Source organism: Camelus bactrianus, chromosome 22, assembly GCF_048773025.1.
Source record: "Camelus bactrianus isolate YW-2024 breed Bactrian camel chromosome 22, ASM4877302v1, whole genome shotgun sequence".
NCBI classification, from domain to species: domain Eukaryota; kingdom Metazoa; phylum Chordata; class Mammalia; order Artiodactyla; family Camelidae; genus Camelus; species Camelus bactrianus.
The window spans coordinates 26,125,904-26,137,317 of NC_133560.1; the positions used below are offsets into that span (position 1 = coordinate 26,125,904).

The 11,414-nt window shown below is 41.7% G+C and overlaps 1 pseudogene; it reads right to left on the minus strand.

Annotated features, from left to right (window-relative positions):
* Positions 1-255: 255 nt before the first annotated feature.
* LOC105078415 (heterogeneous nuclear ribonucleoproteins A2/B1 pseudogene) lies at positions 256-4,016 on the minus strand (annotated as a pseudogene).
* Positions 4,017-11,414: the final 7,398 nt, after the last annotated feature.

The window sequence follows — 11,414 nt, forward strand, 5'->3', positions numbered from 1 at the left end:
TCTTTTTCATTGTAGGTTACTACAAGGTGTTGAATCTAGTTCTCTGTGCTATACAGTATAAATTAGTTGTTTATATATGGTGGTTACTATCTCCAAATCTTGAACTCCCAGTTTATCCCTTCCCACCCGCTTCCCTTGCTGGTAACCATTCATTTGTTTTCCACATCTGTGACTCAGATGGATTTTTTACACTTTCAGGAAGTTTTAGTGTTTGAATAGTTTATTAAACTGGGTATTACATAAACAGGATGACCAGAATTAACACTGCTGTATAATATCTATGAAAGATCTTAAAGGAGTAAACCTAAGAATTCTCAGAAGAAAAAAATCTTTTTTGGTAACTGTCTGAGATGGATGTAAAACAAAGTTATTGTGGTCAACGTATAAGTCATATCATTATGCTCCACACTTCAAACTTTGATATCTCATAACACTAAAAAAATCTTCATTTAAAAATAAAAAATAAAAGTGCCCAAAATGATCAGTGGAAGAGGACAAACAACTGTTTTTCCTTTAGAATTGTCTTATTAACTCTTAAATGTACAGCAGCTTCATTCCACGCGTGCACTGAACAGTTTTCAAGGAATAGTGTTAATTTGTTTAATTACACCATGGAATTTAACATTATCAAAGATGGGATGCTTCTACAATCTCAAAGACACAACTAGAGAGAAACAACCATTCAGAAGCTAAGGAATGACCTCAAAAGCATCTTTGATTGAGTTATTCCTCCACGGTCAGGTAATGCATTCACAAACTGGCTCTCTGCACCGGCGCTGGTGTCCTCTGCCATTTCACTGCATATTTATACATGCCTGAGCTAAGAGTTTCGTTAACATTCTTATTTCCATACCTGAAGCTGTTCTGAGACTTCTGGGCTTTCATCCTTTCCTAATAAAACAGTGAAGCCCATGATGGATAGGCAGGAGCTTGATGTTGTCTTGTCTCACCCTGAACCCCACCTCCTTCACTGCCTCCTGGACAATGGTCTTCTCCACCGGAAGATCCTCCCACATTTCTGCTATCATCAAGTTTTCCACTCTCCTGTAAATTGCTCTTAGGTTTCTGCTGATCGTTTCCTAAATCATTGCCATTTCCACTTCCACTAGTTCCTCCCCCAGATTTGTCACAGTCACCTCCGGAGCCCTCACCCTGGTTGCCATGCACGGATCCTTCACCTTCATATCTTTCCCTTCCTCCTGCATAACCAGGGCTACCTCCAAAACTGCCACCTCCACGCCCTCCTTTGTACCCATGAGCACTCCCCCCAACTTTATTAACTCTTCCATGTCCATCAGATCCCCCTCGAAATTTCCTTTCTGGTTCTCCACTAACATTTCTCCCACCATGAGCGTAACCATTGTCAGGGCGGCCTCCCCTTCCACTTCTAGGACTTGGGACCTCCTGCATTTCTTGTCTAGACACGTCCTTTCTGACTTCTGCACGATGGCCATTGATGCTGTGGTGTTTCTGCAGCACAATCTTATCCACAGAATCATGGTCATCAAAGGTAACAAATCCAAAGGCTCTTCTGTTGCCAGCCTGCCTGTCAATGGTTATCTCAATAGCATCGATTTTTCCGTATTTCTTAAAGTAATCTCTAAGATGATGTTCCTCGGTGTCTTCTTGAATTCCAGCCACAAACAGCGTCTTCACAGTGAGGACAGCCTCCGGCTTTTCGCGGCCCTCCCTTGGCACAGCACGTCTGGGCGCGACCGTTTTCCCATCAATTGAATGGGGTCTGGCAGCCATGGCGGCATCGACCTCGGCCGTGGAGGAGAAGGTCACAAAACCAAATCTTCTTGATCTCCGGGTTTCAGGGTCCCTTATGAGCACGCAGCCTCTAAGTTTTCCCCACTGCCGGTAGTAGTTCCTCAGACTCTCTTCTGTGGTTTCAGAGCTCAAGCCGCCAACAAAGAGTTGAGGGAATTGTTCCTCGCTTGTCTTTCTCTTCTCCAAAGGGGGCGCTTTTGAGTTTTCCTTCGTTCCAGCATTATTCCTTTCAGCCATTTCCCAAAGCTGAGGGAGATGCGGGAGATCTCAGGGGCCTGACACGAACCGGGCTGGCCCTGCGGAGAGACCCTCGGCTGGTCCGGGAGCAGCGCGTGCGGGACGCACCTGCGGGGGGACCGCGCTGCTGCTCCTGCCTCTGCGGCCGCCGCCGCCCTTGAATCAATCTCGAGCTCCTTTCAATTTCCCTGAAAAACACCATTTTCACAGAGTGACCTTCCTGATCCAGTAATCAAAATTTACATTACTTTTTCTCTGTATTGATTTTTCTAATTTGTAACTGTATCTGTAGTAGCTATTTTATATCCTTTTACTCACTAAGTTAGATACTCAGTCAAGAGATGACTAATGTGGACTTTAATGTTTTCCGCTGACATATTAACCTTTTGCTTTGCCCTTGGCAATTTGCTCAGATATTTTTTGAAAGAGTTTCAATCTCAAAAAAGTACATTGCTAAACTTTTCAAATAAATTCACTCAAGCACACTTCATAATGATATAATCTCATTTGTGGTAGATAGCAACCCATTGCCATTAAGATTTCAAATCCTTTCTCTGTGTAATCCATTCTAAGGCTCTAATCACAATAATCTGTTTAACTTTTAGATTTCATCGGTGCCCCCTTCCTCTTCAATCTCTCATTTCTGTCCTCAAAGATGTTTGTTTTAAAAAGGGGAAACCATTTTCTCCCTGGTGCCTTGCCATAATTATTACCACCACCCCTTTCATTACTAAGATGTCCCAGTCTGCGGGGAAAATCGCTCAGTCCTCCTCTTGATAGCACCTAGTATGTGCTAAGTTGTGTACCAAAACCAAGGATTCCAGAGTTCACTGAACAAAGTCATTGCCCCAGTTTCTTTGACTCTTAGTGAGAGAAAAGTGTTAATAGACTGAAGAATGTCTCCTATAGAGTCAGGTGTAAATAAATGCTGTGAGAAGCAGTAAAGCCAACAGAGAAAGATGCAAGGACACAAGGAGGAAGAGAAGTAAGAAGGGAGAGAGGGCGAAGAATGAACTACAATGAGGATGAAGAGCTGAGGGAGAGCCTGATGGATGACATTTTTTGAGCAGAGAACTTAATTAAAAAAAAAAAAAAAAAGACTGAAGCACATTGTGGGTAAAGAATTTTCCAGAGAGGAGAGCAATTTGAACAGCACAGGGCTAAATACTACTTCCAGTTCTCAGTGATGTTGGTCTAAAAGCAAAAATCTGGGCCATTATCCCACAAAAGCTTCATAAATATACACAACCTTGTATATTCACAAAAATATATAAAACCTTGAATATATCTTAATACTAACACCAAAATAACTTTCAATAAGACAACTTCTTGTTTTTAAGAGCTGAATTCTGCAAACTTAAGGAGATTCTACAAAAGTAAGAGGGGTACAAAAGGACACTCTTGCCATCCACATGGATTCCACACTCACCAGAATCAGCTGACGGGGAAAATGGCCGCACGCAGGTCCCCCCATCTTCCCCGGGCTGTGCTGTGACCCGCTCCTGAGATGCAGACCGTCGGAGGCTGGCTGGAAACTGCAGAGACTTCTGCCTCGGACTGCACGTTTATGGAAGGAGTGGACAATCCAATCAGCAGGTAATCCTGAGACACGCCCTATCTCAGATCAAGGGGATTACAGAGATTCTTAAATCATTATACACGAAGACAATAGTATGGGGCTGTTGACTCTGTTGTATACGGTCTTAGATGAAAAAAATATAACACATTTGTGTTACGTGTATGGGGTGGTATTTGTGGTTTCTCTCAACTTTGTAATATTTCTTTTCTCCCACTATGGATAACTTCTACAAAAATAGGGATGGAAGTTTCTATATACAAAAATTTCCAAACAACTTATGGAAATAATAATAGGAAAGAAATTGAGACTTTAAATGTTCATCAATAAAGAACATCCAAAATGTTTATTGGCAAGTCTGTCTGTAATGTCTATATCACAGAGCCATTCCAACAAAATTAGTGTTTTATGCATTTACATTTCACCTAATTCCTGATAAACTTGAGATAATGTCAGCCATTTAACTCTTTCCCTCCTCTTTGGCTTAAATAGTCTTTTTTTTTTTTTTTTTTTTGAGGTAGAGTCAGTTTACAGTGTTGTGTCTTAAATAGTCTTTTTACTCTTTTTTACTTCACTGAATAGGGTTTAACTCTTTTATGATTCCATTGTTCCCTCTACCAACTTGTCAATCACCATTGTATGCAAATCTGGGAGTAGTTCTATTAGCTATTAAATTGTGAATCCTTCACTTATGTAGCCAAATACGGACAATTACTTTAAGCACCTTTTGCAGATGTTATAATGCCTTAGAAAACTCTCAGATCCCCTTTAACTGTCCTGACTTTTCTGGGACTGCAGTCACGCATTTTAATTCTACGTGTATTTTAATCTCCATGAGCTGTATCTGAAATTGCTTTGTAAAACACAGTTTATTTACATGTATTTCTAAAAAGTCCTTTGCTTTCCTCTTCATTCCTTCCTGCAGTCCTGGTTTTCCATCTGGGGTTATTTCCCTCTGGAAAACTTAATAAATCACTCTAGTATTTTGTCTAATTCAAGGCTGCGAACAATGAAATGTTCCACTTTGAGTTTTTTCAGATGTCTTTACTTAGGGCACTGTTGATGCTGAATATAGAATTCTTGTTTGAGAAGAGAGTTTTTTTCAGTGCTTAAAAAATGGTGCTCTGTTGAGACCTATCTTATTTGTTTAAACATCCCCAGTTAGCTTTTTCTTCCTTATTTGGCCAATGTATTCTCCCAAATCTTTTACCTTAATGTTGATTTTTAGACCATAGCATAGCACATTATCAGTTCCTGTGTGTTTACTTTCATTCAGGAATGTTGACTTAATTGTATCTCTGGGTTGATGTCTTTTATTAATTTGAAATCTGCTTCTGTATTTTCACTTCTGCTATGAATTCCTCCCCCATGTTCTCTTTACTCTCTTTAATCACATCCCATTTCTTTTTTAACTCTGTTCTGCATTTTTCACAATTGTTCACTCTGTGTTTTTGTTGGCATATTTGCCCTTGAACTGTCTTGAAATTTAGTAATCCAGTCTATTGCTGGAATCAGAGTCTTTTTAATTACCTGAATTCTTTATATGTTTCTTTAAAACAAACACCACACCCAGCTTTAATTTTGTTTAAAAGAGCAGTTTCACAATGAGGAAAACATATCTTCCTTTTGATACAATAAAATTCAAACTGATAGGGGAAAATTGTAACTTGGGTCATGTTAAGATGTATCAGGAGTCAGTATTCAACAAAATTCACCAAAAGGACAAGACAGAAAACCTGATTAGAGACAGTGATTAGCATTACATACATCTGGTAACATATAAGCTGAAAAATGTAAGTTGTTTTGAGTTGAAACGTGCTGTAATTGAAAAACATTGTATTTCAAGGCTCAGAAGGAAGAAAAGGATATAATGTAACTTGTTCTTCCCTCTGATACGGACTGCATTTTGAAATGACAATGTTTTGATTTCTTTGGTTAAACACAGACGTTCTAAAAACCAGTTTCTCTATTTGTGTTTATGTTCTTTAATATGTGTTCTACAAAATTCAAATTACACAGGCCACCTTGCTATATTTCTATTGGTGTTGACTGGATAAATCCATGTGTGATGGCCAATATTTTGTGTCCACTTGTCTGGGCTAAGGGATACCCAGATAGTGGTTAAGTGCCGTTTCTGGGTGTGTTCTTGACGGTTAGAAGAGATTAGCACTTAATTCCAGTAAACTGAGTAGAGACCCACCCTCACAACGTGGGACGGTGTTACTTAATCTCCTAAGGGCTCAAATGGAACAAAAAGGTGAAGGAAGGGTGAATCCATTCTCCTTTCCTGAGCCGGGGCATCAATCTCTTCCTGTAATAATTATATCCATCAAAATATATTATCCTCATTATTTATATAGAATCACTATGTTCTCTATGCCTTCAATCTCCTATATTAGAAGCACGTTAATTGTGTAACACAAAAGTATACAAATGGCCACAATGACTGTTACTGACAGTACCACGGCCCTGGGAAAGGCATGGTGGTACTGTCAGTAAATTCATCTGTTGCTGATGGGAATACAAAATAGTCCAATCACTTAAGAAATAGGTGTGGCAATTTGTTTTATAATAAGTCACACAACGTTTAATGCAGCTTTCCCATTCAAGATAGTTGCTTTTCTGGAATAAAAACTTATGCCCATGAAAAACACCAGATACTAATTCTTATTAGAAACTCAGTTCATAAGTGAGTCTTGGTGACTGAATGTGGTTGTTCACAGGGACTTTAAAAAGAGAGGGGAAAATCCCTGATAAATAGAGGTAAAGCTGTTTGGTTGTTTTCTAATATCTGAATGAAAAAATAATAGATCTATCCACACACACAGTTATAGGTAATATAGATAATATTATTTATCTGAGTGGTTTATTTTTCAAAAGCCAAAAATGTGATAGAGGCTTCTGAGATAAAAACCTCACTGCCTATTTCTCTTAGAATCTATTTTATTCCTTCAACCTTCCAAAAAATTCTTATCAGGTCTTATCAGAATAACACAGAACTTTGGGGCAAAGATGCAGCCTAGTGGCCCCACGCTGGAAGCCACGATGGAGCAGGTCTCCACGGCCGTGACGAGGGGTGCTTCTTGGCGCTTCTCAATGACCCACAAGACCGCAGCCGTGATGACACACAAGCACAGAGCCATGCAGACCAGTGACATCCCCAAGGAGTCCTCGAGGGCCAGGAGTTTCACAGCTTTGGGGAGGCAGCGGTTCCTCTCACTGTTTGGATACTCTTGAGCTGGGCCCTGGACACACTGCTCTGCATCTGGGGGGAAAGCAGACTCAGCATTTCATTTTCACTCTTCATTTTTCCCACATGTAAATATTGTCACCTTTCTAGTCATTGGGAACGTTGGTCCCCTCTGATGTGACACTGAAACACACCAAATTAAGACTGTATTCCTGACCAAGGGACAATGCTTTCAGGTGCAGATAAGACCCAAACCATTCAATAATGAATCCTAAGCCTGTGGTGGCACTGGGAAGGCTCTGTAGCTCCGGGTCACCAAGGACACAGATTCTTCCCAACTGCTTTCTCTACTATCCCCAGTACACAGGCAAAAAAAAAAAATTTAAAAATAGGGAAATCTGGCTTCATCAGTTAAAGTCTTTTGTGTATCAGTGTACACTATGAAGAAAGTGAAGACACAATAAAGCAAAAGGCAGAAAATATTTGGAAATCTTAGTTTGATGAGGGATTAACAGCCAGGATAAACAGAGAACTCCTACAAACCCAGAACAACACAACATAACCCATTTAAAAAAAGAACAAAGGATTTGAGTAGATGTTTCTCCAAAGAGGTACAAATGGCAGATAAGTACGTGAAAAGATGCTCAACAGCAATACTCACTACGAAGTGCAAACCAAACCATGAGATCAGTCATTCCAACCACTAAAATGATATTATTTAAAAAATAATAATTAAAATAAGAAGTGTTGTTGAAAATGTAATAAGTAAAATAAGTGTTGGTGAAAAATTGGAACTTCTGTACATGGCTGATGAGAATATAAAATGGTGCAGCTGCGTGGAAAAACAGTGTGGTAGTTCCTCAAAAAATTAAATACAGAATTGCTGTAAGAATGAGCAATACCTCTTCTAAGCATGTACCCAAAGAAAGGAAGGTAGAGACTTGAATAGACATTTCTGTGATATTCTTATCAGTCTTACTTACAAATACAAAAAGATGGAAACACTTCAAATGTCTATTGAGGGATGAATGGATAAACAAATGTCAGCGTGACAGAAGTTGATCCCTGGCAGGTCACTTGGGGTAGAGGGTAAAAATCACCGACAGTTCCTTATCTCCCTGCACCTGCAGCCTTGCAATCTGGTGTTGCAGACCCTTCGAACAAGCGATGGAAGTCTATTTCTCCATGGCTCGACTCTGGCTTGGCCATGACTTGCTTTGGCCAATGGAATAAGAGAAATGTGATGTAACAGGAGGCTTAAAAAGCCCCCGAGCATGAGGCATGCCTTCTCTTGCTGCTGGGAGCTCTATGACCAACACATGGACAAGCCAGAGCTAGTGTGTTGGCTGGTGAGAGGCCACATGAAGGAGAACTGAGGACCCCTGGCCATGAGTCAGCATCCTCCAGAGGACACCTGGCTAACCTGCAGGTGACTGCAGACTCGTAGGGAAGCCTAGTGCACACCAGAGGAACTGCCCGGCTGACCTGTACACTAGTGAGCAGTAGTGAATGATTGTTTTAATCCAGTAAATTGGGGGTTGTTTGTTATGAAGAAAGAGATAACTGATGCAAAATCTTAACAGAAAGCAAAAGGTGGATTGACAGGAGTCACTGTTTCAATCAGGGACTGAAAACCGAGTGACAGAGCTCTCCAGTCCCTGTGAATTCTCTCTTGCCCTTCTCATTGCTAAGTATTGAGAGGCATGTAACTGGGAAGGAAGGAGACTTTGGAGGTTCTTACTGAAACAGCTGGAAAAGGAGATTGGAGCCACTGAGGTTCCCAAGGAGGTTGTGGAAGTCACAGAGATTGAGAAGAAAGCATCAAAATGCGAATAAAGCCTCATCTCCTTGGAGATGCCAGAGACAAGGGGCTGTGATGCCCAGCCTGACTCACAGAAGGTAGAATTAGGAGGAGGTCGGTAACCAGGGCGCTAAGGCTTCCTTCTTCCATGAGGCACTCGTCTTGGTTGGGAAGGACCGATCAGTTGCCCCTGCAAGGGTCATGGGGCCACATAGGATTTGCACACTTATCCCTGGGGATGGAGGTCAATGCTGGTCTGTTGTAACATGTGGAGAGCAGATAAGATCGAGGTGGGCTGTCTGAAAGGATTTAAGGAACTGAGGGAGGAGTTGGACCACTGGTGGAAGAACAGATACCATCAGAAGGTCAGGTGCCTTCTAGACCACGGGGATGCCTCCTACATCCTTCCTCTGACCATCTGCCTCTCTGTGTGTGATGCAGCCCTCAGTGGGTAGGGGGACCTCACATGGAAAGGAAGAGTGAGCCGAGAGAAATCTAGAGGCAGACATGGTTGTAACCTGTGGCCAGAGCTCAGTATCAATTGAAGACTCCACGTGAGGTGCAGGACAAGAAGCTCACAATTGACAAAGAGGTGGTTCCTGTCCAGGTTGTAGGAACCAAGCTGAGTGACACTGTGGGTCTGATGGCTTAGTTCCTAGTAGAGCTGCTCCCTGTCCAGCGTGAGACCCACAGCGTCAGAATGGTTGGTGCAGATGGCATCAACTCCACTGGCCGTTCCACCCTTTTCAGGCCCAGGGAGAGAAACACATGGGTCTGGGACAGGACAGAGGGTATCTCTGGGAAGACGTCTTATCATCAGCTCACTTGTATGTGGATGCCTGCTTATCTGCTCCTTTGATCCAGACGTGAAGTGCTCACAAAAGAAGGGGCATCTCTGAGCCACAAAGGACGGGAGTGGATGTTTTAGAGTCAGTTAACCATCAGTTCAAACCTTAGCTCTGTTACTTGTTGAATCATTCTGACTCAGTACTCCTGTCTTTGGTGTGTGAATAATCACTTTTTTGGAACTTGACGGGATTCAGAAATGATTGATAAAAGTCACCCAGCAGCGGTGTCAGGTACATTATGAGTGCTCATTAATTAATTAATTTCCTAATTAAACAAGTGATTACAGAGCACCCACAGTCCCTCGCGAGACTGGACAGCAGCTGTGAACTCATCATCTCCGGGTATGATGATCCAACCCAAGTTTTGGAACTGAGCCACTGAGTATGAGCCACTGCACAGCAGAGACCCCACCACACCACTGCCCACCTGCCTCATGCTTTACCAGCTCTCTGGGGCAGCAGGAAAAACTAAGGCTGAAGGCATTTCCTGGTGATTCTTCAGGTTGCACTGCTAGAGAATATTATGGGGAGAAAAGAAGTGTCCCTTGGACCTCAGCAGGGTGGAAGTGACCTTGAGGTAAGCTAATTCTATCTCTGATCTCCTAGGTACTTGATAAAGGTGCAGTGTCAGGTGTGTTGCCTGGTGATGTTGCTTACAGTTAAAATGACCCGCTGTTGACAACCTGCATCTCTTCTGGTGGGGACAGTAAACGGACATTAGTACCTGGCAGGAAGCTATAGCAGTGGGCTTCCTTGGGTGTGGTGCCCGTGTTGTCTGGGCAGGACTGTTACAAGGGACATCATTGGTTAAACTTTGGGACATGGGGCATCTAAGCCAGGGTGGCTCCAGACCTATCCATTGAGGTTACATTTCCTTGCATGTGGACTGTCCTTTGGGAGGCTGGGTACCCACTCTACTACTGAGCTATGCCCCCCACCTCCCTCTTCCCACCCTTAACCTCCCGAAGGTGTCATGTTCTGAGGTACTTCACCTGCCTGCAAACCTGTTACCCAAAAGGCTGTGTGTCTACTGACATCTTGTGGTCATATCTTCCCCCCAACCCCCGATCAAACCTGAAATCTTTCAAAATGCTTCTGCTGGATTGGACTGGCATGGCAACATGTGAGAAAGAGATACTTGGGTACTCCCATCTTGTCTCTGCTAGAGTCAGTTTCTTCCTCCTGCCAGGGCACCCTTGAGGACCCTCCCGGACATGCCTTCAATGTCTCGTTTGACAATTTGTCTGAGAAGCAATTTGCCAACATTTTTTTCTTCCAATTTACTTATTTAATAAGACTTACTTTGTGAACAATTCCTCTCAAGTATAGTCTTATTCAGCAGTATATTTAAAGCAAGCAGACAAAGGCAGATTGCGTTCTGATGTCTTTAAAAGTCAATGGCATGATAAGAGATGATATGAAGGGGGAAGATTCTAAATCAAAAGACATTAAGACAACAACCTAATAGATATAGGAAGGGTTATTGAATCCTAGTTTGAAAAAGGCCATTTATAAAGGGAGGCATTTGGAGAAGGCTGGAATATGGACTGAGTATTAGATGATGCCAAAGTTTTCTTAACTTTTTTTTTGAAGGGTAGAGGTAATTAGGTTTATTTATTTATTTATGGAGGTACCGGGGGATTGAACCCAGGATCTCATGGATACTAAGCATGCACATTACCACTAAGCTATGCACTCTACCACTGAGCTATACCCTCTTCCCTTATTTCTTAACTTTTGAAGTGTGGTATTGGTATTATGGTTACATGGAACAGAGTCATGATTTTTGTTTATTTTCACTGAAATATTTAAGGGTTTATTTTTGTTGAAATAATATTTAATGGAACCATATTTTCAAGTTTCAGATGGTTCAGGAAAAAATTATGTCAACAGTCATTTCTGCTGTAATGCTTTTTTGAAAACATGATTTCTTTCAGGGTCATGCATACATTAGGGAAAAATTTTGAAAATAATTTAAATTTCCTGTTT